The sequence below is a fragment of the Cyanistes caeruleus genome, unplaced genomic scaffold (assembly GCF_971803275.1).
Source record: "Cyanistes caeruleus unplaced genomic scaffold, bCyaCae1.hap1.1 HAP1_SCAFFOLD_69, whole genome shotgun sequence".
In the NCBI taxonomy this organism is placed as follows: domain Eukaryota; kingdom Metazoa; phylum Chordata; class Aves; order Passeriformes; family Paridae; genus Cyanistes; species Cyanistes caeruleus.
In genome coordinates this window covers 2,176,563-2,203,883 of record NW_028255886.1, presented here as the reverse complement: position 1 = coordinate 2,203,883, position 27,321 = coordinate 2,176,563, and the positions used below count along the sequence as shown (strand labels likewise).

General features: G+C 50.0%; 1 pseudogene; it reads right to left on the bottom strand.

The window, feature by feature from the left end:
- Positions 1–1,741: 1,741 nt before the first annotated feature.
- The window catches only part of LOC111944703 (uncharacterized), a 224,935-nt pseudogene continuing 199,355 nt past the window's right edge, over positions 1,742–27,321 (bottom strand).

Sequence of the window (27,321 nt, the reverse complement as noted above, 5' to 3'; positions counted from 1 at the left end):
GGGAGCATTGCTGCCCAAAATCCCTTTAAGTTTCTCCATATTATAACTATAATACACCACAAATGCTGGATCTGCAATGCTATTGCAGTCGTCTGACAGATGGCGCCTAGGCAACTAACTCAAAGATTTCTGGGAGTAACATTTTTCTCTCTCTGAGAGAAAGTGCCTTGCCTCCAAGGGAGAGCCAGGATCTCTGAATCAGCTGGTTTCCTGACCCCCACAGTAAAGCACCTTAGCTTTCTCTCCTGGGGAAATTGTGAGCAGCAGAGACGGTCGCAGCTGATGGGGTCCCCAAGAATCCCTCGGTGCCAGCTGGAGCGTGATCGGGTCATGAGTTCGCTCAGCAGCACTCACAAGGTCCCATCTGGGGTCGCCAAAATGTTAGTGTTCAGGAACACACATAATCACAGAATGATTAAATGAAGGTGCTTTATTAAGAGCTCTGGGTGTCAGGGGTACACATACCCAAATCTGACCTGACTTGGTTTTGAATTGAACATGCTTTTATACTCTATCATTATATAACTTTCATATTAATTATTAAACTTACATTGTTCTATTGTATGCATTGTTTTTACCCAAGCATGGATTTATTGTGATCCCCCTCAACCCCCTAACATTGTTCCTCATGTTCTTTAAACAATAATTATATCTAATCACATCTAACAATTGTATAATTCATCATATACCAATTACACAGGTGCAGTTTGACATGATCTTTAGCAAGTACAAGGCCTAACGCTTCCCAGGATCTACTCGTCCCGGGCTCACCAAACCTAACTTTCTTTCTAAGTCCCCAAATTTTCTAAGATTTTAAAACCTTAAACTATCAGAGTGACACTTGTCTTTACAAACAAGCTGTGAGTCTGCTGATAAAATGAAACTATCACTGAGAGATAACAGAAACAATGGGATGGATTCAACTGAAAGATGAAAGAGACACTGGGGAAACACCATAAAATCCCACAAGGGCTAAGAACTAAGAAGGAGATTATGCACTGGGGAGAGGGGGGGATGGTATCTCAGGTATCATGTGTACCAGGAAGTCTGTACCTCTTAAATCCCTCAGCCTACGGGGAAAGGGAGAAGGGACGTACGGCCGAGAATTGGGGTAAAAGGGAGGCTGCGCCCTCCAAAAATTAGAGAGATCCCAGGGGAATGCCCCATGGCCTCTCCCTTTAATTGAATAAATTGAAAGCACTCCTCTATCTCCTTTTTGGATATAAACCTCTGGTGTTTGTGGATTAATTTTTTCTGACACTAATAATTAATATGAAGTTCAAAACTACAAACCTAGGCAGTGCAGAATATGAAAAATATGAAAGCTAAAACTAAGGGCATCATAGCTGGAGGGGGGGGTGGAATTGAATAATTTTGGGGTGGGACTGAGTAGCATTCAGAGGCACTGAGAGGTCTTGAGGTGACAGATTGAAGCCCCTCATCTCTTTGAGTGCCAAGAAATGGAGACAACTCCAAATACCCCACAACCCCTAAATACTCTTAAGTAGCTCCCTGATTCACAGTTTCTCTTGAAGCACTAGTAAAATGTGAGGTTTTAGGTGCCATTGATTAATTAGATGCCATTAATATGTTGATTTTTACCCCAATTTAGTCTGTTCCAAAGGGATGAAGATGAATCTAAAGATAATTAGAACGAAACCAAAACAACCACCAGCCCAGTGTCTTCCCAACACAGATTACAGGGAGCATGGGCCATCAGGGCTCTGCCCAACGTGGGTCCACTGATGGGGGATGGAGTTGGAGCAGCGCACGAAGCTCTTCCTGCACTTGGAGCACTCGCAGGGCTTCCCTTAGTGGTGCCTCCGTTTGTGTCTGGTCAATTGAGAGCTGTCTGAGAAGTTCTTCCCACACTGGGGACACTCATAGGGCCTCTCCCCGCTGTGGATGCGTTTGTGGGTACTGAGGCTGGAGCTCTGGCTGAACCCCTTCCCACATTTGTCACACTTATAAGGCCTCTCCCCAGTGTGGATGCGCCGGTGGGTGATGAGGTGAGAGTTTTGCTTGAAGCGCTCCCCACAGTCAGGGCAGCGGAAGGGCCTCTCATCCGTATGAATCCGCTGGTACCTGAGGAACTGGAAGCTGGTCTGAAACCTCTTCCCACATTCTGGACACTCGTAGGGCCTCTCCCCAGTGTGGACCATCTGATGGATGGTCAGTTGGGACCTCCGGCTGAAGCTCTTCCCACATTCCTCACATTCATAGGGACATTCCCCAGTGTGGATCCTCTGGTGGCGGATCAGGTGGGACCTCCGGCTGAAGCTCTTCCCACATTCCCCACACTTGAAGGGCCTCTCCCCAGTGTGGATGCGCCGGTGAATGGCGAGGGTGGAGTTGTGCTTGAAGCCCTCCCCACAGTCAGGGCAGCGGAAGGGCCTCTCCTCTGTGTGAATCCTCTGGTGCACGAGGAGACTGGAGCTGATCCGAAAACTCTTCCCACACTCGGGACACTCGTAGGGCCTCTCCCCAGTGTGGCTGCGCTGGTGGATGATGAGTTTGGAGTTAAAGCTGAAGCCCTTCCCACATTTCCCATACTTGTAGGGCCATTCCCCAGTGTGGATCATCTGGTGGCAGATCAGGCTGTTGCTCTGGCTGAAGCTCTTCCCACACTCCAAGCACTTGTAGGGCTTCTGCCCTTTGTGAAGCTGCTCATGGACCACCAGCTCAGAGCCCTGGCTGGACCTCCGGCTGCCTTCCCGGCACAGGGTGGGTCTTTCCTCCTCAGAGCACCCTGGGCTGGGTTTGGAGCCCCTCCTCCTGTGGGATCTCTGGGGCTTTTCCTCCCCATTGGATTCCTGCACTGTGGAACTGCTCAAATCAGCCTCTTCCACAAGGTTATGCTGCAGGGATTTGTCCTCCCTGGTCTCCATCCTCAGCTCCTTGTCTGAGGGAGGAAGGACAAGGAGAGGATGGGATTTACCTTGGTGCCAGAGGGAAGGGGAAGGAGATCCCCCCAGTGCGTCCCAGGCAGGACAGCCTCGGCAACAGGGTTGTCCTGCAGCTGGGGTCCATGCTGAGCTGGGAGATGGAGCAGGAGAGAGGGGGAAAGGGGCACTGCCTTCCTCCTCACCTGCCTGGGTGTCCTGAGGCATCTTCCTCTTCCTTGCAGCCTTCCTCTCCATCCAGCCAAGGTTTGGGAATGGGAAATCCTGGTTTGGGGAAATACAAGGGAAGAGGACATTGAGTTTGACGGTCCCTCTGTCCAAGCTCATCTCTAAAAGTCATCGGACATCTGGGGTCCATAAAACCTCCAGAAAACACCAAGATTCAGCCTGAAAATGCCTCCCAGGAGTTCCCCATCTCTGGTCTCTCCTGTTTGGGGTTCAAGGGTTCCCCCCATCCCAGCTGCTGGGAGTCATGCTTGTATTGGAGATCACCTGTCTGCTCGGTCCCTGCCCTTCCCGGGCTGCTGAGAGTGCCAGGAATCCAAAAAGTTCCCCGTTTCCATCTCCCCACTTAAGGATGGTGGGACCCCCCCAGTGTCCCCCCAAGTAGGATTTTCCACTCAGCTTTGGAGGTCCACATTCTCCAAACATCCCCCGCCCAAATAAACCCAACCCAGGGACCGCCCCAGGATATCTGGGCAAAGCTCCCACTCCCCAGTCACCTGTGGGATGGTGGGTGATGATCGCAGAGGTGGGGGACTATGAATTCAGGAAGTGCTCGACCTTGTGGTTCCTTCTCCTTTCCCTGATCCTCATTTGTCCCTCCTCCTCCTCCTGCTCCTCTTCCATCCCTCCTCCTCCCCCAAATGGAGCAGTGACACCCTCAGTGCCTCGTTCCCAGACCCCTCACAGCCCACGGCAGGAGCGGGGATGGAGCCGGGACAGGTCAGGATGGGCAGCGTGGGGCTCTCAGCTGCTCCCACCCTCTGGGGACGGGTGGAACACGGCCCGGGGAAAAGGAGAGGGAAACTGGGAAAATTGGGGGCAGCAGATCCAACCTGGGGCTAGCTGGGGACCCTGGATGGGGACTGCCAACCCTTGGGGCTCCTCTGGGGAGATGCGGGAGGGGGGAACACAGAGAGGGCTGGGGGATCCCTGGAGTGGCAGCACTGGCAGGGACTGGTTTGTACTGGGATCATCCTGGCAGTGGCTGAGATTCCACTGGCTGTGTAGTGACATCATACTGGGATATCATACTGGGATCGTTTTGGCAGTGAGTAGGAGCCTGCAGGGGGCAATTGAGACCAGGTTGTCAAGAACTGGGAATATGCCCTGCACTCCCCAGAACCCCAGTATCACCCCCCATATGTCCTATAAGTCTACCCCAAACCCTCCAGGATCCCTGAGTCCCCCTCAGCGCCCGTTCAGGACCCCCCAAAGCGTCCCTGGATCCCTGAATGCTCCGGACCCCACAGATGCCCCTTCCAGACACTGCTGGGAATTCATCTCCCATCATCCCAGAACACAGTTCCGCTCCCAAACCTCCTGCCGCGCCCCACGCCCTAAAGAGCCCGGTTAGAGCTCCCCAGGTTCCCGCCAAGTGCTCCCGAGCCGTATACATTCGCCCCGAGTATGGATGCTAGCTTTGGAACAGGCTGCAGGGAGCTGCAGAAAATGCAGGCCCATAGCCTCTCAGTCCTGCCTGAGAAGCTAGCCTGGAAATTCAAAGGAGGATTTCAAAACAATCCTCAGAGACAGAAAACAACTGCCAGGTGTTGTTTTTCTGTCCTCTTGTTTCCTCTTGCAGGAGAGAGTCAGGGGGGCAATGTGCCCCTGACCAATGATGGTGATGTAGCACTTTGTTAACCAATAAGAGTTTCTTTTCTGTACTTTCCACGTATCTGTCTATAAGACAGGGATGAAGCAATAAACTAAGTGTTATAAATGCAACGGCAGATTAAAGATTAACAAAGATTAATTTATTATAAATTAATAAAGCAACAAACAGCGAGGAAAAAACCACAATAAATGGACAGCGCAGCGCTGGGTGGACAGGGTCTATACGCAAGGTATAGGTGTTCCCAAATCCACGTCTGAGGGTTCTCTGGCCTGGGTTTTTATAGGGATTTTATGTCCCCAGGCTAGAATTCCAACCAGTTTCCATTCACCAAATGTCCCTGATTGTCTGGTGAATGGATTTCCTGGCCTAGAACATTGAGTCAGTAAGTATCCGGGCAGAGTCTCCTCAAATGCAAAGTGAGTCTGTATGTATTTTAACATATTTCATCACAGCAGGATTGAGAGATCCGGGCTAGCACCGATGGATATCTCGGAGGAGTAGTCTCTTCTTTGTCTTTCTTGATTGAGTTTCTGTAGTATGGGTTTGGCGGGTGTGGTGTTCGATTCTGGCAACGACCATTTTCCTGAGGCTCGTCCCTTTTGTCTTGCTTGATGGTCTTTGGCCGAAATCGGCCGGGCGTTGCCTTTCTCTGGAGGTAGACTTTTAGGCTGTTTCTTTTGTTTCTATGATGGCCTGTGTCCTGTCCTTTCCTCCGAGTTGATGAGTCTGCTGAAACCTGTTATCTGGGGGGGTTCTTTTGCAATTCGTGATTTTTGGAAGAGGAATTCTACCTCGACCGGGAGGAGAATTCCTTATTCCATACTTTCATTTAGTTATAATTATACATACTTTATTTAAACTTCTTATTTCCGAATTTTTATTTACCCAATTCTTTATTACATAAGGAATTCTCGTGTTGTGACTCCCTTGAGAGTCCAGTGTCGTTCATCCTAGCCGTTCCCAATCGGAACGACACCCGAGGACCTGCAACCACAGCTCGGACGGAAAAGTTCTCTCCAAGTGCTTCCCTGCACCGCCAAACGCGCCTTCTGAGCCACTTCCGGGACAACAGCTCCCATCATGCTCCGCGGCGCCCATAGAGTGCTATTCCAGCCACGACTCCATCTCCCGTCATGCCCCACGCCCCACCGGAACCCATTGGAGCTGCGCCTATAACTCCCGTGATGCTCCGCGGCCCCATTAAACCGTATTATACCGGCGCCTACAACTCCCATCATCCGCTGCAGCCCATAGCTTCCCCGTTACAGCCCCCGAAGTGCCTGCCCGGACCCCGAAGTTCCCCCAGATTCTCCTCCCTGACTTCCAAGAGCCCCCCTGGACGCCCAAGTGCTCCCCCAGACCATGAATTGTCCCACAGAATCCCTAAGTGCCCACCTGGCTACCCCAGGTGTCCTCCAGACCACCAAGTTCTCTCTAAATTCCCTCCCCAGACACAAAACTGCCCCAAATGTTCACCAGAAAAGTTTCCATGGACCCCAAAGTGGTCCCTTTTACCCAATCTGAGAAAATTATTAGAAAATATGATCAAAGGACTAAAAGTAGGACGAATTAGCAAAAAGAGGGAGAAATAGTGGTCAATTAATTAATGAAGGGAATTGTGGTACTTTGAACCAAGGACCGATAATGTTTTTTGTTCCTAAAATTGTATCAATTCTTTCATATAAATATAAAAATTAGGTTCTAAAAATACAGAACAATATTATTATAAAAAATGAAATTTCATTTTTTAAAATTAATTAGATTTTAATTATAAAGAAAAATTATAAAGAGAAATGTTATCAATGTTTTGGGATGTCAGTCCCACGTGGGCGATGTCAGACATGCTGAGGCTCAGGATGAGGAGCAGGTTGACCAAACAGGGGCAGCCCACAGGGTCCTCATTCTTCTCTGTGACCAGACTCCCTAAGGAGATATTCAGCATTAGGATTGTAAAGAGTAAATCATGACCTCCTGATCAGTACACAAAGATGTTTTACAGTTTTAACAGTAGAATGTTGTCACCGTAAGGGGCCTTCTTTGTTAATATAGCTCATATTGTGTCATGTTTTTTAAATACCAATGTTGTTGTACCAACCTTCTTTGTTAAAATATTGTTATAAATGAAATTAGAATTTTGACAACTAGGTCCCTTGGCTTAATGGCAGTTTAATTAAAAATGAATACAATTTACTAAACTGAATAGTAATGTGGTATAAAAGAATACAGTTTAGTAAAATAATACAGTTTAATAAAAAATTTAAATTTATATATATAATCTACTAGTAATTAAGTATGATTAAAGCATAAGCAAAACCAACCAGGGTACGGAGGCTTCCCACCCTGCCTCACGTTCAAAACAAAGCACTTCAAGCTAAACTCATATACTGTATGCTTATACATATTCATTAATGTTTCCTGTAAGTTTCCTCCTATTTCCAATTTTTCTGACTTAACATCACTTTTCTTCACGGCACATGCCTCACTTGTTGCAAAGGGGTCTTCAGTCTTCTTTTGGTGGTCTTTTGGCGAAGGCTTCTCCTTTTCCTCATTGTCCTTTTGATAACCTTACAGGTTTGCACGTGCGTACTAAGCCTTGTGTTATGTTAGTCTACTAATTAGCCTTATATTTACTAATCCTTATGCCCAATGCCTAAATTTGTTCTAATTTTGGTACATCTCAAGGCCATTTTGGTCTTGAGACACCATTTATCTTCTAAACTACATCCTGTACCTTCATTTTGACATGTAACATCTGCAAAGGGGTACATCTGCTTTGTAACACTGATTCTTGATTGTTTCTAATAATAACTTTAATAACGGCTACAATTTAGTGAGCATGAACCAATTCCATTTATTACAACTGCAAATACCCCTTATGTCCCTTTTTATTGGTTTCCATGCTAACAGCCTTGCTTTCTTCCTTGCTATGGACAAACTTGTATTTTCTCAATTTCTTCTTTTACTAACTCAATTGTTTGGCCTGCAGACCAGTTGCTAAGCCCATCCACATTCACCTCTTAGTCTTCAGAGGGAAACTTTGTGAGAATCTCCCAGTGTGCAAGAGGGTCCCTGTGTGCCAGCTGCAGCTGGGGCCTCAGCCATCTCCTCTCTCAACACATTCCCCTCTGCAGCTTCACAAGAATGGCCAAACACCTCCCTCAGGGACACCTGCAACACACATTTCACATCTCCATGCCCATACGTGATGTCCCTGTCACAGCTGCATTACCAGCTTGCTGCTGTGCAGATGCTGCCTCCACCCAAAGCAAGGCCCTGTGTCCCTGAAGGGACCCTCCCTGCTCTGTGGCCTGGACTGAAGGTGGGTCCCTCCTGCCAGGGCAGGGCCTGACACAGCTCTTCTGTTCCAATAAAGAGATGGAGCTCTCACCCCAGTGTCTGGTTGGTACCACCAGCAAAGCCCACACAACACCAGCCCTGGCTGAGCTCCATGTCCAGGAGCAGGCGAGGCTGACCACGGTGTCAGGGGCAGGCAGGGGCTGCTGTGACAAGCAGCGGGGCCCCGAGGGGCTGGGGGAGTCTGTGTTGAGCGTCCCTGGGATGAGGGCACATTTCCTTCAGTGGCATCACCTGGGCCTGGACCTCCTCCAATGTCGTGCCCAAGAAAAGAGGCAACCATCAAGAGCATCTCCTGGGACAGAACATGACCAGCAATGTCAGCAGGCAAAACCAAGGTTTTGTTTAGCAATGACCCTTTGATGAAGTCAAAGATTTACAATCAGTCCAGTACAGATTGGAGTACAGATGGGAGTACACTCGGGGGGTACAGCCAAGGCCATGAGGTCACAGCAGTCTCTGGGGTGACAGCAGGCTGAGGTGACAGCAGGCTCTGAGGTACAGAGGTCCCAGAGCCCGTGGTTGCACAGCACCACAAGGACCAAGCAGTCAGTCCTTGACCACGACTGTTGCGGCAGCAGCGGCGGCGGCAGCAGTGGTGCTGACATTGGGACAGCAGTGTCAGGACAGTGGTGGCAGCAAGAGCTGCAGGACTGGCAGTGGGCAAGGCACCATGGCCTTTTCTCTGCGCCTCTTCCTCCTGCTCCTCCTCGCAGTGGCCCTGCCTGACAGGGCTGCCCAGGCTGCTCCGTGGCGAGCACAGGGAACAGGTGAGCCCAGGGCCTGACTTCCCTTTCCTGGGACAGCACTTCCTTCTCCCTGGGAAGCATTGGGGATGGTTTTCCCCAGGGCTTGAGGGAGGGTTTCCTCTGTGGGTGGGAGAGAGTCCCCAGAGCCCTTGGGCGGGTCCTGCTGCCCCACCAGGGATGTTGCATGGGGCCTGCAAAGAAGGTGGAGAGTGACCAAAGCTAGCCCAGAGCTCGCCAGGTCCCTCTGCAGCTTTGGCCATGTCCATTGACATCTGGCTCCCACGGCCTTTCCCAACCCCCTTGCAGTGCCCACTTCCCTAAGGCAGAAGGGGATCCCAGCACACCATGGAATGGTTCTGATCTGTGCTTCCTTCCAGATGAGGGTGGTAGGAAGGCTCCTCCAGCAGCTTGGCTGCATGAAGATTTTCTGCCTCTGGAGCCCCATGCAGGTATGTTCTCACTGTCCCAACAAGAAATAATCATTGACAACCTGTCACGAACCAGGTGACAGAAGCTTCTGTGGCTATTGAGTTACAGGTGTGTCTGCATCAAGGACATTTCAAGCTCCTTTTCTGGTTGCTGCACGCAAGCCCAGCTCCCATCACAGGGGTGAGTGGTGTGTCCCTGCTGATTCCACAGGCTGAGCCCTGGTTCTGTGGGATCCATTCATCTGAAATGGAAATACTTTCTGTTAAGGTTCTCCTAGAGGGAGGAATACACCCACAGAAGACAAGATGCTGAGTGAACTGGATAGACGCTATGGTGGGTCCGTGTCCTTCAGCCTTCTCCTGTGACTCAGCAGCCGGGGGCTTTCTCTGCACATCTGGACATGCCGTGCCTGGCACAGTGGGAAGGGATCCATGGCAGCTTCACTGCCCCCTGCTGCTTTCACGGCCTACAGGGCTGTTTCCCAGCCTGGCCTGGCTACAGCTTCTCCCCAGCCTCTGCAGGAAGGCATTTGGCATCAACTGACAGGGAGCCCAAACTGCAGCACAGGCCATGCACAGCCTGAGATCCCTTGCAATTTCCCAGTCTTGGGGTAGATGTGGAATGGCAGCTCTTTGGAGGAGGAAGGGCCCTGGCCTGGCTCCGAAGTTTTGATGGCTTCCTGAACCTTATTCATGACTTGGACAAGTATTGCCTTTTGAAGATGCCACCTTCCTGTTGGGGAACAGCCCCACCTGATCCAGCTATGGCTCTTCCTTTCTCCAGAGACGAACCCAAAGTCTGTGCTGAAGGCAGCGTTTCCCGGAGGAAGCAGTGGCTCATGGGCAGCCTCTGCTGCAGGAAGGGAGGCCATGCCAGGCACAGTCCTAGGAGGTAATTGCTGTGCCTCTGGGCCTGAGCCCTGCTGAGGCTTGAGCTGCCATCTCTGTTGCTTGGCTGTGTGAGCACAGTGCAGAAGAATTATTCTGAGCAGGCTCAGGGCACTTGGCTACTGAGCAGTTCTGCTGAGGTCCCTCCATGGGAGACACATCCCAAAACCTGGCAGCGGCTGCAAGGAATGCCCATGGTGGGGAAAGGGCTGAGGGGAGGGTAAAGCTCCAATGTGCCCTGAGAGGGCCTGGCTCTGTCCCCTTGGGCTGGGGGAGCTGTCCCAGCTGAAGGACGGAGGGCAGGAGAGAGGGCAGGAGGGAGGTAGGGATGTCTGTGGCACTGAATGCTGCAGTTTGGCCCAGGGCTTAATGGTTTCCTCTGTGGCAGGGAGAGCCCCTGGGCCCGGGGCTGGTTCTGCTGCCCCACCAGGGATTTTGCACAGGGACTGCAAAGAAGGTGGAGAGTGTCCAGGGCCAGCCCAGAGCTCCCCAGGCCACTCTGCAGCTTTGGCCATGTCCACTGACATCTGGCTCCCTTGGCCATCCCCCGACCCCCTTGCAGTGCCCACTTCCCTAAGGCAGAAGGGGGTCCCAGCACAGCATGGAATGGTTCTGATCTGTGCTCCTTTCTAGATAAGGGTGGTAGGAAGACTTCTCCAGCAGCTTGGCTGCATGAAGATTTTCTGCCTCTGGAGTCCCATGCAGGTATGTTCTCACTGTCCCAACAAGGAATAATCATTGACAACCTGTCATGAACCAGGTAACATGACTGAAGCTTCTGTGGCTATTGAGTTACAGGTGTGTCTGCAGCAAGGACATTTCAAGCTCCTTTTCTGGTTGCTGCACGCAAGCCCAGCTCCCATCACAGGGGTGAGTGGTGTGTCCCTGCTGATCCCACAGGCTGAGCCCTGGTTCTGTGGGATCCATTCATCTGAAATGGAAATACTTTCTGTTAAGTTTCTCCTAGAGGGAGGAACAAACCTACAGAGGATAGTAAGTCCCTGGAGACATCCAAACAGATGGATAAGATGTTGAGTGAACTGGAGAGACGCCATGGTGAGTCCATGTCCCTCAGCCTTCTCCTGACACTCAGCAGCCGGGGGTTTTCTCTGCACATCTGGACACGCCGTGTGCCTGGCACAGCAGGAAGGGATCCATGTCAGCCTCACTGCCCCACTGCTGCTTTCACTGCCTACAGGGCTGTTTCCCAGCCTGGCCTGGCTACAGCTTCTCCCCAGCCTCTGCAGGAAGGCATTTGGCATCAGCTGACAGGGAGCCCAAACTGTAGCACAGGGCATGCACAGCCAGAGATCCCTTGCAATTTCCCGGTCTTGGGCTAGATCAGGTGTAGGGGCTGTTTGGAGGAGGAAGGGCCCTGGCCAGCCCCAATAACCTGGTCTTTCTCCTGATCCTAAACCATGACTTTAACAAATATTGCCTCTTGAACATGCCACCTCCTCAATGGGGAATGGTTCTATCTGATCCAGCTGTGGCTCTTCCTTTCTCCAGAGATGAACCCAAAGGCTGTGCTGAAGGCAGCGTTTCCCGGAGGAAGCAGTGGCTCATGGGCAGCCTCTACTGCAGGAAGGGAGGCCATGCCAGGCACAGTCCCAGGAGGTAATTGCTGGGCCTCTGGGCCTGAGCCCTGCTGAGGCTTGAGCTGTAAATCTCTGCTCCTTGGCAGTGCCTGCCTTTCAGGGATTTTGCACAGAGCATGGAAAAGGTGTTGAGAGTGTCCAGAGCCAGTCCAGAGCTTTCCTCAGGCCCCTCTGCAGCTTTGGCCATGTCCATTGACATCTGGCTCCTACGGCCTTCCCCGACCCCCTTGCAGTGCCCAGTTCCCTAAGGCAGAAAGGGATCCCAGCACACCATGGAATGGTTCTGATCTGTGCTCCCTTCTACATTGGGATCGTGACATGGAGCATCTGGAAGTGCTGGTAAATGGTGGTTTGAAGACCTTGCCAGATGCTGGAGGCAACTTCTCAATGTCCCTTTCCGCACAGAACAATCCGTGTCAAGGTGGCAAGAGCTCACTCATGTGCCATTTCCCTCAAGAGTCTGAAGGTTGATGGATTCTGGAAACCTTGCTCCACTCCCTTCTGGAGCCCTGAGTGATCCCACAGCATTGTTGTCAGTGGGAGGATGGAGCATTTAGCTGTCAATCCTCTTCCTGTGTGCAATGCCAGTGTCTCCTTCTGTGTGCTCTGTGCAGCCACGGAGAAGAGCAGAGAGGAAGGGGCCGGGCCCAGGGCTGTGCCCCAGGGCTGTGCCTTGTGTGGCTCCTTTCTGGCCCCAGGGAACCTGAGATGCTCCTGCTCCAGCTGCCAAGCCCTGGCCCTGCCTGGGGCTCAGTTCAGAGCTGCTGGCAGCTCCAGGGAGTCCTTTCTCCCCTGACTGCCGTGCAAGGGGCTCCTTCCATCCCACTGTGGGCCCATGGCAGGCACGTGGTCCCCCTGCCCTTGCTACTGAGTTGAAGGCAGAGATGAGGAAGTGCCTTGGAGGGCAGCAGTCACCCGGGTGCACTCACTGCCACTCCAGCCTGAAGAAGAATCTTCACCAGTGTCACGGGAGTTGTTCTGTCCTGACTTTCTTTGCAGATGAACCTGATGATGAAGATGATCCGGATTCCCAATCCATATCAGTTACTGAGCCTGATGATGAGGAAGATTATGAGGGTAGGTCAAGGCCTTTCCCCCTGGGAGAGCCTCCAGCTCAGAGCCCAAGGCTCGGCCAGGGTGGCATTGCTGCAGGTGCCAGGATAGAGCTGTGCACGTATGTGCCCTCGTCCTGCGCGATCCTCTCACTGCTTCTGTGGCTCAGTGCTGCCTGTGCAGATCAGCAGACATGAATGAAGCTTCTGTGGCTGTTGAGTTACAGGTGTGTCTGCAGGGAGGACTTTCCCAGCTCCTGAGCTAAATTCTGCCAGCAAGCCCAGCTCCCATCACTGGGGTGTGTGGTGCGTCCCTGCTGATCCCACAGGCTGACCACTGGTTCTGTGGGATCCATTCCTGGGAAATGCAAATACTTTATATTATGGTCCCCTGAGAAAGAAGAACAAACCTATAGGAGATAGTAATGTAGCAATGGGGGAACTCAAATACCTGAACATAATCCTGAATGATCTGGAGGGACACCATGGTGGGTCCATGTCCCTCAGCCTTCTCCTGACACTCAGCAGCCGGGGGCTTTCTCTGCACATCTGGACACGCTGTGCCCGGCACAGCAGGAAGGGATCCATGGCAGCCTTGCTGCCCCACTGCTGCTTTCATGGCCTGCAGGGCTGTTTCCCAGCCTGGCCTGGCTGCAGGTTCTCCCCAGCCTCTGCAGGAAGGCATTTGGCATCAGCTGACAGGGAACCCAAACTGCACCATGGGCCACGCACACCTTGAGATCCCCTTGCAATTTCCCGGTCTCGGGCTAGTTCAGGTTTAGGGTCTGTTTGGAAGAGGAGTGGCCCTGGAGCATTTCCAAAACCTTGGGCATTTGCCTGATCCTTATCCATGTCTTTGACAAGTATTGCCTGGAGAAGACCAGCACAGCACAGAGAAATTGTGCCATTCGAGCTCAGGGGGTTGAGCAGTCTTATGCCAAGGGGTGGCAAGGTGCCTGCAGGCCCCAGCTCTGGGAGAAACAGAGAACGTCTTAGCTGTATCCAGCATGCTGCCAGCTCAGCAATGGAGCACAACGCGGCTCACGCTGCCCATTGCTCCCACAGATGCAGCTGGCACCACAGCACATGCTCAGAAGATCTGGGAGAGCATGAGAAGAGTTTTCTACCAGGGAACAGATGGTTTGATTAAGTTAATGGCCATTGTGGCTGGTGGAGCAGTTTTCCTGATGATGTGCTGTGCCGGAATCTGGTATTGCCGGAAGGGAAAACGGTGAGTGTTTTGCGATCTCGGCCTCAAACAGCTTCTTGAAAGGCTGCTCATAGTCAGGAAACATTCCCAGTGAGGCTGCTGTGCACTTGTGGGTAGGCCTTGGTTGCCCAAATAACTTTGCTGAGAGTTATGCTGCTGCCCAGGCCTTTCATTGGTCTCTTAATTGCTGGGCCTTGTCCTGGGGAGCCTGCTGGGGCTGCAGCCAGTGCTGGCTCCCACTGAGGCTGCCTGGCCAAGAGCAGCCCCCGGAGCAGCGGGCAGAGGCAAAGCAAGGTGGGCAGGAGAAAGAGCGGGGATGAGATTGCCCTTGAAAGGCAGAGGTGCTCTGGGGCCCGCTCCTGGCCAGGGACCCTGCCCAGAGCCATCCCCTGCTTGCTTGGGGCCTTGAGGGGCAGCTGTCCAGCTGGGCCAAGCTGTGCCAGCAGCTCCAGCCGTGCTGGGGAGCCTTGGCCGCTGTGGGCCCTGCTGTGCAGGAGGGTCCCTGTGTGCCAGTGGTAGCTGGGGGCCTCAGCCACCTCCTCTCTCCACAGGAGCACCTCTGCAGCTTCAGAAGAGCAGCCAAAGATTTTAGTCTCTGAGAAGCTGACCTGTTATCCTCGCTCTTCACATCTCTCCCCATCTGCTGTGCTGCAGCTGCATCCCCGTCTTGAGGGCATCCCAAGATGCACACCTCCCAAGCGAGACCCTCTGCCCCTGAGCCCCCTGGCCCTGTTCCCTGGCCAGGACTGAAATTGGGCAGCCCCTGTCCACCAGAGCAGGGGTTGGCCCATGTTTTTTGTTCAAATAAAGAGATGGAGCTCTCACCCCAGTGTCCGGCTGGTACCACCAGCAAAGCCCACACAGCACCAGCCCTGGCTGAGCTCCATGTCCAGGAGCAGCCAGGGCTGACCATGGTGTGGGCAGGCAGGAGCCAGGCAGGGGCTGCCGTGACCAGCGGTGGGGCCCCGAGGGGCTGGGGGAGCCCGTGCTGAGCGTCCCTGGGCTGTGAAGGCACATTTCCTTTAGTGGCATCACCTGGGCCTGCACCTCATGAGGCACACAGGGAAAATTTGGGCTCTCTCCTAAGGTGTGCAGGGATTCCCCATGAGGAGTGCAGTGGGGTTAAATTGAGAGGGTTTTTTACTCTTCTCAGCACAGCAAAGGGGACAGTCTTGGCCGAGGTTTTGTAGAGCTGGGAGGAAGCCTCTTGTGAGCCCTTGGACTCGGCCTGTGGGCACAGTGGGCAGGTGGAGCCCATCCCTTGAGGCCAGTCCGGGCTGCTCGGGCCAGGCTGGACCGGGTGAGCCGGGCCATTCTCTGGGGCACAGGAGGCACCCAGGGCTATAACTGGGGCCGTGGTTTTTCAGCCTGAAGGGAGGCTGGCTCTGTTGGTTCAGAGGGCACAGCTTAGATCCCAGTTACCTTTGTAAACCTGCTGGGGAAGTGTTGAGGGCAGAGAGTTCCAACCCTTCTCACTGGGAAGCTGGGCTGATGCTGTGGGGTTTTTTAATTTTTTGCCCTCTAAATTTGTGTCCTGGCAGAGGATTAAGTTTGCTTGCTCTCAGTAAGCCCCTTTTCTTCTTGGTGCTATTGTAAATGAAATTAAAATCAGACAACTAGATCTATTGAATTAACAGCAATTAAATAACAAGGGAAAAAATTATACAATTTAGTGAATTGAATACAAGGATACAATATAATAAAATACTACTATTTAGTGGATTGAATAGAAATTTGGTATAAAAGGAAAACAATTCAGTAAAAGAGTACAATTTAGTGAATATCTTCATATATATATATATATATGTGTGTGAATATAATTTGCCAGTAATTGAGTATGATTAAAGCATGAGCAAAACTGACTGGGGTATGGGCAGGGCTTCTCACCCTGCCTCACGTACCAAAACAAAGCAATTCAAACTAAACTTATATACTGTATGCTTATTCATATTAATATTTCCCCTAAGTCTCCTCCTGTTTTTGATTCTTTAATTTTACATCACTATTCTTCATGGTGCAAGCCTCACTTGTTGCTAGGGGGTCTTCAGTCTCCTTTCGGAGGTATTTTGGATGAAGGCTTACGCTCATCCTCATTGTCCTCTGGATAACCTTACAGGTTTTGCATGTGTACTAAGTGTTATGTAAATAAGCATTGTGTTCCACTAATTAGTCTTACACTTCATAATCTTCAGGCCTATGCCTAAAGTTGTTCCAACTTTATCCATCTCAAGGTTGATTTCTTCTTGGGACACCACTTACCTCAAAACTACATCCTGTACCTTAATTTCAACACGTAACATCTGCAAAGGGGTACATCTGCCTTGTAACACCAATTCCCTTGATTGCTTCTAATAATAACTTTCCAAATAGTTACAAATTAGTTAGCACAAATCATTTCCATTTATTATGCTCCCCAAATTCCACTCCCAACGTCCCCCCTGCTTCCAGCTCAGGATGGTCCCCCAATGAGACCCTTCCCCAAATCCCACCCCCAAGACACCTTCCCCATCGCTGGAAAATCCCCCAAATCTCACTCCAAAATTGGGAATCCTCCCTGAGACCCCTCCCCAAATTCAGGCCTCCCCAAAATGCCCCTCCTCACTGGGATTAGGACCTCTCCCCATCAATGGAAATTCCCCCAAAACCCAAAAAATCCTCCCCAGATCCCCTTCCCAAAATCAGAACTCCACCAGGACCCCTGAATTTCCCCCCAAAACCACCAAATTTTCCCCCCCAAATCCCCGATTTTTTTCCCCAAACCCGAAATCCTCTCCCTAAAACCCCCAAAGTTCTTCCCAAAGCCCCAGATTTCCTCCCCAAACACCCAAATGTTAGAAAAAAATCCTTAAATTCTTGCCCTAAAACCCCAAAATTCCCCCCAGGACCTTCAGAGTTTCGCCCCAAAACCCCAAATTTCCCCCCGAACCCCCAAATTTCTCCAATTCCACCCCAAATCCTGGGAGAACTCCCCAAAAAACAGCAAGCCTTCCCAAAACCTCCACCAAAATTGCAACTCTCTCCCCAAAAATCACCAAAAATCTGAGAACATAAATTTTTTCATACCTTGGGTGGGGGGAGAAACACCAGAAATCTCAGGATTTTTCCCGTTTTTTTGGGGAGGGGGGTCTCCCTGTTTCCTGTCCCCCCAGGTGACCCCACCCCAAAATTCCTGCCCCTCGGCCCCCCAAATTAAGTGTAAATAAATAAAAAGATGAAAAAGGAAAAAAAAGGGGGGGGGGGGAAAGGTAAAAATAAAAAAAAAGCCAGAAAAAAAATTAAAAAAAATATTTTCTCACCTCAGTTTGGGGGGAGGGGGATGGAGGAAATATTGGGGGAGGGGGTGAAACTCCAGAGAAAGAAAATTGAGGGACCCCCCGTGTCCTGGGTTGATTATGATGTTAAATTGTATCCCCATTCGTCCACCTAACCCAGACACAGATTTTGTCTTCTTAAAATTCCATCTAAGAGTAAAAGTGAGTGGAAAAGAAGCACCGAGCCTGTTATCAGACTGTACTTGCTCCCCCTGCATCGGGAGTTTTGACTACAGCACAGACAGACAACAAGACACAGATCGCCTTGGCTTTCCAACTAGCCAGAGCAGAGAGGTCTTCCTGGACTCTTTTCTTTCCCTTTTTCTGAAACGAATCGAACCTGCTCTGGACCGGGGACTTGGGGGAGCACCGGGAGCTTGCACCCGTGGACTACCGGGAGCCCAGCTTGGGCAGCGGCATTTTCCAGCACCAGAGGGACTGATAACAGAGCGAACACCCACAGGAAAGAGACCCTCAGAAGTTTGTCATCTCTTCTGAATGGCGAGAGGTTTTGTAATTTGATATCGTTCATTCTTGTGCTGGGTAGTGCTGTGCCTGTGAAATAAACAGGTTTTTTCCACTTCTCTCAGAGAAATCTCTTCTGAACCGGTTGATGGGTGGGAGAAAAGGGCCACGTGGGTTTGCTTCCCGGGGGGAGCCCCATTGGAGGTTTTCTCCCAAATGTGCCCTAAACCAGGACAGCGGCCCTCGGCAGTTGGCGGCCTTTGGGGTGGAGCCCAGTGGCACGCGAGCGGCCTTTGGTGGCTGGTGGCCGCCGGCCGCCAGGGTAGATCTGCCTTCCGCCGACGGCTGGGTAGACCTGCTGTCGGCCGGCGGCTGGGTAGACCTGCTGTCGGCCGGCGGCTGGGTAGACCTGCTGTCGGCCGGCGGCTGGGTAGACCTGCTGTCGGCCGGCGGCTGGGTAGACCTGCTGTCGGCCGGCCGCTGGGTAGACCTGCTGTCGGCCGGCGGGCCGCCGTGGGACGTGTCGAGCGGCTCTCCCCTATCGGCCTGAGCGCCTCGCCGCCTTCGCGTCTCCCTGAGAGGGAAGGAGGGAACCCTCATGTTATAAATGCAAAGGCAATTTCGGGTTATAAAAAAGAGAAAATTTATTATCAAACAATAATAAATTCGAACAAAGAGAAAAACCTCAATAAAATAAGCAGCGCAGTGCTGGGTGGACAGGGTCTATACGCAAGGTATAGATGCTCCCAAATCCACGCCTGAGAGTCCTTTGGCCTGGGTTTTTATAGGAAGTTTGTGTCCCGAGGCCAAATTCCAAGCAGGCACCCTTTGCTAAGAGGTTCTTAATTGTTCGAAGAATAGATTTCCTGGCACCGGAGAATAGGGTCAATAGACGTTGGGCAGAGGCTCCTCATATGTAAAGAGGTCCAGGATGTCTTTTTGATATCATTTTGGTCTGGGCCATTAGGGTGGAGTGGTGGCACCCATCCTGGAGCCGATGGCTATCTCGGCTGGCTCCTCTTCCTTTGTCTAGTTTCTCCATTTCTCCAGCACAGGTGGTCAGGGCGGAGATGCTCGGGCTCGGCGATATCTCGTCCAGGCCCGTTCTTTTGTTTGTTCGATGGCCCGTGTCCTGCCCATTCTTTCGGGGCTGATGTGCCTGCTTGCGATTGTTATCTGGGTGCTTGGCTGCAATCTGTTGCTTTGGAAGAGAAATCCTGCCTCGACCTGGAGGAGGATTTCTCATTCCATATTTTCATCATTTACAATTACATATACTTTATTTAAACCTTTTCTTTCGAATTTTTATTCATCCAATTCTTTATTACAGTCCCCCACCTAATAATTTGACCACATTAAAAATTCGTATTATTTTATTCAATCTTACAGAGGGATGAGTGTGAGATTAATCACATTCACTTTTCTCCCAGTCTGATATTTTGCTTTTAGGATTTAACTCGTCTTCATCTCTGGAGAAACAGAATACTTGGTCAAATTGTAAACATACCCGGTCAACTTCACTTTTTAACAAATCTAAAATTATTGGTTCATTATTGAAGGAAGCTTTTGTTTCATGTTTCAAATTTCTATCTTCTTAATACATTTTTCCACTTATAGTACATGCTACAGAGGTGGATTGTCTTTTTCTTCTGATCTAGATGGTTTTATTACATTGACTATAAATTGAAATCGGAGGAATCCCTCCCACTTCTCTCTTGTACCTGAAGTGGGTAGTTTTGATCTTTTGTCTTTCAGGAGTTTGAAACTGCCCGTCTTTAAAACTTGCCTCTGAGCGGTAACACCACACCTCTCCCTTTAATTTACAGATATTATACTGAGTGCCGTTGGGAAAACACATCCCCTTTTGCAGTTCTGGAGGACAGTCAATCTTTCGTCCAGTTTCTGTGGCAGTCTGACACTGCTCACACTTCCCCAGGGGACTCTCCCCCTGGAGGTACCTCGGGACTCATTCCCTCGGCCAAGCACATGGCTAGGTTCAGGACTATCAGGATTCCCCACCATTGCATCCCTCTGCCTTGCCCTTCGCCCGTATAGGAACATACGGCGGGGATTATCATCTTCTCGGCAGCAGGGACTGTCTTCAGGGGCCCTTGTAGTCCTTAAGGCGTACCTTCTTTTGAAAGTAGCCCACCGAGACGATTTAGTTGGGTCTGTCCTACACAGTACTTTAAACTTTAATTGTTTTTCAGCACTCGATTTCTAAAGCCTTGGCTTTGGAATCTAACTGGCCTCTTAACCCCTTTTGGAACAATAGGAACCACTCAGGAGAGTTTAGTTCCAAGGACCCCGCCCGGGTGGCAAGTGTTAAGAAACGGCTAGTCTCCTCCTGTTCTTTCTCTAGACACTTTGTGCACAATCTTTTAGGTTTGTACCCTCCTAAACAGTGGGCTACCCAAATCTGTTTACAATAAGCACACTCGAAGTGGATAAATGGAAAACAATTACAATCAGGATTAATACAACTTATCTGGTCGTCACTTGTCATTTGTGATGACGCCGGCGTTTGATTTTCAGCTCTCTCGGAGGTGTGGTGACTTTCCCCTCGGAGGAGTTGTAATCCGTTACTTTTTTTCACTCGAGGTGAGTGTGTCCAGCTCCTTTCTGCAGTCCGGACAGCTGTGTCTGTGGTCAGGAGGACGAGAAACGGGCCTTCCCAGTGAGGGTTGAGGGGGAGCTCTTTCTAAGCTTTGATCAGGACTTTATCCTCAGGCTGCATTTGGTGTATGGCAAATCCCAGTGTTGTGCTTTGGGGAATCAGTCCTCTTTTCTGCAGATTGGTTAACAAAGCCGCTCGTTTTGCCTCTTTGTCTGCCAGGTTGTTACCTCGGGTGTGGAACTGCCATCCTGTTTGGTGTCCTTTTACATGGACAACTGATATTTCTTTTGGTTCTCTGACAGCCTGTAGAATTTGTCGAATGATTTCCCTATGGATTAACTCTTTTTTTTTTTTCGTATTTATCAGACTTCTTTTTCTCAAATTTTCTTAAAAGTATGTACTACTTTAAAAGCATACCGCGAATTTGTATAGATGATCCCCCTCTTTCCTTTCAACCTCTGGAGGGCTCTCAGGAGAGCATAAAGCTCGCAAGCTTGTGCAGACCAGCTTGCTTTCAGGGGGCCTGATTTCACAATGCTTCCTGATATGCCATTCACTATAGCATATCCTGACTTTCTTTTTCTCTCAACAACTTTCGAGGATCCATCTATAAACTACTTTTCTCCTCTTTCTAACTCCTGATTTTCTAAATCTGGTCTAACTTTAGTTTGCAATTCCACAGTTTCAATGCAATTGTGTAATAGTTTCTCTGTTGGTTCCCCAAACAGGAACTGCGCAGGATTCTGCGCAGTAGTGGTTCTTAATTCTAAACCAGGCGAGCTGATTAAGATGGCTTTATATTTCAGAAGCCTCAAATCAGTCAACCACTTTTCCGCTTTTTGTTGTAAGATATTTCTTACATCATGTAGACTATCAAGGGAGCTCCGAAAGTTACCCCTTTTTTTTTTTTTTTTTTTTTTTTTTTGTTCTTCTCTTACTAATAAAGCCACTGCCACAATTGCTTGCAAACAAGTAGGCCAACCCCGACTAACCGGGTCTAAAAATTTTGAGAGAAACCTTATGGGCTTCTTTTTTCTGCCCACTCTTGGGTCAGAACTCCTTGTGCTGCTTGTCTATTCACATCTACGAATAATTGAAATTCTTATTGGTATCCGGTAAAGTTAGTACGGGGGCAGTTATGAGTGCATCCTTTAATTTCTGAAAATTAAATTCATTTTGCTCAGTCTATTTCAACTTATCAGTGTTTAACCTTTCATACAGAAATTTTACTTTTTCACTAAATCCTTCAATTCATTGTCTGCAATATCCCAGGAGCCCCAAAAATTGTCTTATCTGTCTTTTTTGTTTTTGGGGCAGGGAGTGCAAGAATCCCTGCTACTCTCTCAGGGTCTAATTTCTTTTTCCCTTGAGATATCCAATGATCAAGGTATTTTACTTCGGGCTCTGTGAATTGCAATTTGGATTTAGATACTTTTAACCCCTTCTGTCTCAAGAAATTCAGTAAAGAAATCGTGCTTTTCTTCACCTTTTCTTCCGTCGTTCCGGCAATTAACAAGTCATCTACATATTGTAACAATTTTGTCCCTTCCTCTGGAATGAATTGGGTGAGTAGTTGTTCCAGAGCCTGTCCGAACAGATTTGGGGATTCTACAAACCCCTGCGGGAGGACCGTCCACCTCAGCTGTTGCTTTTGGTTTGTGTCCGGGTCCTCCCACTGAAAGGCGAAGAAATTTCTACTCTTTTCATCCAGAGGGCAAGTCCAAAAGCATCTTTTAAATCGATTACACTATACTATACATCTTTAGGTGAGAGCCTGTTCAGTAAAGTGTAAGGACTGGCTACCACCAGGAATCTGGTTCGGGTTCTAACATTTACAGCTCTGAGGTCCTGAACCAATCATAAACTGCTATCTGTTTTTCTTACAGCCAGGATGGGGGTGTTATGCTGAGACATACAGGGTTTCAGGGTACCCCCTTTAAGGAGGTCGTCAATTACTTGTTTTAATCCCCTTCTCCCTTCCATCGGGATGGGGTATTGTTTGATCCTTATAGGGTCTTCAGGGTCCTCAATTTCTATTTTAATAGGCTTGATATCTAATTTCCCTATTTCTCCTTTTGAGTGCCACACTCTAGGGTTAATTTCTTCTTCGTCTTTGGGAGTCAGTTTGAATATTTTTACTACTAATTCAGAGTTTTTAACAACGATATTAATTCTTAATGCAACAATCATGTCTCTTCTTAATAAATTATAATCTGCTTCTTCTACAAGCAATAAATTTCTTAAACAAATTTTATTTTCTGATTCTATTCCTACATCTCTATTACAGATACTTTGAAAGGATCCCCCTTGATTCTAATTACAAAAACTTTTTCCTTGCTTGTCACACACCCCTCTGGATATTTCTGCAGAGTACCTCTCTCTGTTCCAGTGTCCACTAAAAAGCTTACTTCCTGCCATTGGGGACTCACTTTTAATTGTATCAAGGGCTCCTTGGATGTTCTTGTCCTCAAATTAAAGAGCCTGACAGCCCTAATCTTCTTGAAAAATCTTTTCTTTTTTTTTTTTTTTTTTTTTTTTTTTTTTATTCTTTGCCTGCAATCCTGCTGAATGTGTCTTACTTTCTTACAGTAGTAACATTCGGGGAGCTCTCTCCGTGGGGTAGGGGCTGCCTTGTGAGTGCCTTTCTGTTTTCTAGGTAGTGTTTTAAACTTACCTTGTGTTTGTTCTTGCTTTTGGACTTCTTTGACCGCAGCTACCAAAACCTTAGCTTACAGTCTCTGTTTTTCATCCTCCCTTCTCATATATACTTTTTGAGCTTCCCTCAGAAGCTCTTGGAGGCTTTTATCTTGTTACCTGTCAATATTTTCTAATTTCCTCCTAATGTCTTCCCAGGATTTGGCAACAAATTGTGTTTTTAGTAAGACTTCCCCCACGGGAGAGTTCGGGTCAGTTCCAGAGTAGATCTGAAAACTTCGCCGCAACCTCTCTACCCATTCTGTGGGCGATTCCTCCTTCCCTTGGCATTCCCCGAACACTTTACTAATGTTTTGACCTCGGGGAACTGCCTCTCTTATTCCCTGAACAATCATGTTTCTTAAATCCATCATGCTCTGCCTGCCCTCCTCCCTGGGCATTCCAGCTCGGGCTCACGCTAGGCCATTTCTGGTCACCTGGTGTCCCCTGTGGACTGCGTCGGTCCCAGTCTCTGATACCGGCTTGTTTAATCATTTCTCTTTCCTCTTGATTAAACAGGCGATCTCAGGATGGCCATAAGATCATCGTATGTGTAAATACTACTTCCTAAAAAGTTATCCAGCTTTTCAGCCACACCAAAGGATCGTCTAACAATCGCCCCATCTCCTTTTTAAAGGCTCGCACATCCCCGGAGTTAAGGGGAACATTCACAAATCCAATCACTCCCGGGGCTGTCGGTACTTCCCTGAGAGGGAACAACCGGTGCTCATTCTCACTACTCTCTCCCCCCTCCTCGCCCATCATTTTTGCTTTCAAATGAGTTCTACTTGCAGGAGGGGAACTGAGGTTTGTGGGGGTTTTTCCTTTTGTTGATTGTGGGAACTCCCCTGCCACCCGGTTACCGGTAGGGACCCCTTCAGTTAAGTGTGAGGGTCCCGGCTGTGGCGGCCGGACCGGCAAGGACGGATAGAGCTGTCCCCAGCCTTATGCCGGAGAAACCTCTGAAGAGACTCCTGTGGCTGCGGTGTTCGCAGGCGGGGAAAGGGGAAGGGCTGCCGGCATCGCTGCCGGCACCGAGTCTCCCGCTTGAGACGCATGCATCTCAGTGGGTTTGTCTCGGGGGTTCGAGGGTGCTGAAGGCACCACTTGCTCTGGGGAGGACGGCCCAGCCGGTCCATGGTACGGGGGAGGTAAGTGGTCAAGGGGTTCCCAGGATTCAGTTTTCGACTCACGTTTTTCTTTTTGTTTCATTGGGAACAGCCCTACCCTGGCGTTTAACCAGAGCTTAGCATATTCCCTCTCCTCGGGGTCCGAGGGGTCCTTGTTCTCCACATAGGAGAACAACTTATTACAGGTCTATTTTTCCGGATGTGCCTAACACTGGCTAAGTAAGGTGACTTCTCAACTCCTGTCTTCCCCAAACTTCTATACAATAATGTATTAATTTTTCTTTCGATTTCCCTTTCCTCAGGGGACAATCTTCCCAGTGTTTTAACATTTACTTCAAGGGACTTTCCAGCTGGATGTCTGGTGATCTCTCCTCCGGATTGGAGGGATTTTTCCCTGTGCTCTTTTTTTGTAGCTTACTTTTTCTCTGCTCTATACTTCGTAAATATACTCGTTACACGTCCACCTTTCAAATGTGCCCACCACAGGCTAAGTGAGGTGGTTTCTCAGTTCTTGCCCTCCCCAGACCTCGGCACAATACCAGATCATTTTTGCCTTAGATTTCTTTTTTTTTTTTTTTTTTTTTTTTCTCAGGGCAATTTTCCCAATATTTTAACATCCATCCCAAGGGACTTTCCGGTGGGATGTCTAGTGATCCCTTCTCTCTCTCAGAGGGACCCTTTTCATTACCCTTTTTCTGCATCTTACATTTTCTCTGCCCCATGTTTTGTAAGATTCTCACCTGCTCTGCGTTGTGTTCGTTTTCTTCTTGTTTTTGAAAGTCCAAGGTCGCGCTAATACTTACCTCTCGGTTAGCTGCACCGGGGTTTTCTCAGCGCTCCGGCTTTCTAGATCTTTTGGCTGAAAGAGTTTACCAGTTCCAGAGCTCGAATGGACGTTCCTTCCTCTTTCAGCCCCCTTTTGATCGGTCCCCTGAGACTCCCTTTAGCCTCAGGCTTTACGAGTAAGGAAAGAGAGACCCTTTTTCACACAGAATCGCTTCCTTCGCGGCCGGCCAATTCCCTCGCGGGAGGATGGAAACGCGGCCTTGAAGTCCACACTCGCTTCGTGACCAGGTCACGTCTCTCACAAACTCGCCCGATCACCCGCTCAACCTCACAGTACTTACAGCAATTTCCTGCGAGGGCGTCTTCGTGCACGTATGACTTTTTATGAGCTACCAAGCCGCGGCTTTCTCGAAGGCTCCGCGCCTTCCCGAGCTCTCTGGATCCTTTCTCCCTTTTTATTGTGGTTTTTCCTTAGACTAAATTTGGTTCGGATATAGGAATGTGCTGCGGAAGTTCTCGGCTCACCAGGCCGCTAAAATCAGCGGGGGTACCCGTCCTGGGTAGCGAGATTCTCCTGCAATTTCTCCTATCCGAGTCACGGCACCAATCTGTTATAAATGCAAAGGCAATTTCGGGTTATAAAAAAGAGAAAATTTATTATCAAACAATAATAAATTCGAACAAAGAGAAAAAACCACAATAAAATAAGCAGCGCAGTGCTGGGTGGACAGGGTCTATACGCAAGGTATAGATGCTCCCAAATCCACGCCTGAGAGTCCTTTGGCCTGGGTTTTTATAGGAAGTTTGTGTCCCGAGGCCAAATTCCAAGCAGGCACCCTTTGCTAAGAGGTTCTTAATTGTTCGAAGAATAGATTTCCTGGCACCGGAGAATAGGGTCAATAGACGTTGGGCAGAGGCTCCTCATATGTAAAGAGGTCCAGGATGTCTTTTTGATATCATTTTGGTCTGGGCCATTAGGGTGGAGTGGTGGCACCCATCCTGGAGTTGATGGCTATCTCGGCTGGCTCCTCTTCCTTTGTCTAGTTTCTCCATTTCTCCAGCACAGGTGGTCAGGGCGGAGATGCTCGGGCTCGGCGATATCTCGTCCAGGCCCGTTCTTTTGTTTGTTCGATGGCCCGTGTCCTGCCCATTCTTTCGGGGCTGATGTGCCTGCTTGCGATTGTTATCTGGGTGCTTGGCTGCAATCTGTTGCTTTGGAAGAGAAATCCTGCCTCGACCTGGAGGAGGATTTCTCATTCCATATTTTCATCATTTACAATTACATATACTTTATTTAAACCTTTTCTTTCGAATTTTTATTCATCCAATTCTTTATTAAACTCAGAAGCCGGCGGCGCTCCCTCCCGCGTCTGGGCCCGAGCAGATGGCGGCCCTGCTCCCGCCTCGGTTTCTGCCCGGCTGGCTCGATCAGCGGGGCCGCCGTCCGCCTGCAGGTTTCGGTGGGGCCGGCCGGGGGCGAGTGGGAAGGAAGCCGCCGTCGGAGCGAAAGCCTCCGAGAGAGCGCCGGCGAGAAAGCTTCCTCGGAAAGGGAGGAGACCGAGCCTCAAGCCGCCGGCGGCCCCGTTGGCCCGCTCCTCAGCCCCCGCAGGCGCTGCCGCTGTGCCGAGCGGCCGGCCGCTTGAGGAGCCGCCTGGGTCGTGGGCGGGGAGGGGGCGACGGCGGCGGCCCCAAGCCAAGCCGCAGGGGGGCGGGGAAAGCCCGGAAGGCGGTGCCAAGGCAGGGTGACGTCAGAGGGCGGGGCCGCCCGGCGAGCCCCCGGAGGCGGGCCCACGGCCAAAGACCTGCGCAGACCGCCGAAGAGCCGGCCTGTGCAAGCGGGCGCCCGCTCGCCACCTCTGCCGGGGATTCGAGTCGAGTCACTATGACTCTTAACAGAGGTAAGTATGCATTCCTAACTGGGCTTAGCCGCGGAAATCAGACCTCCTCGTGGTCCCGCTGGATACCTGCCAGGGTAACTAGCTGATTTCTGCCCCAGTGTGAGTGAGGTTGTGTTTTTCACCGCCTCCCTGCCTTTGGACTCGCCACCCAAAGTGCAGCTTCACGATTTTGTGTCGAAAAGTTATCGGCAGAAGCTCCTTAGAAGCTCCCTGCCTGAAACCGAGCCCACGGTAAAGTTGGGCAAAGCTGACAGCGCTTGAGGGGGTGCTGTTAGTCAATATTCCCTCAACTGGACTTACTTTTACTTTGAAACGGCACCACCGTAAAGGCTTTAAAGCTACTCCTGTGTCCACGGCAACTCAAACTAATTTCAAAGACTGGTATATAAAATCGCCAC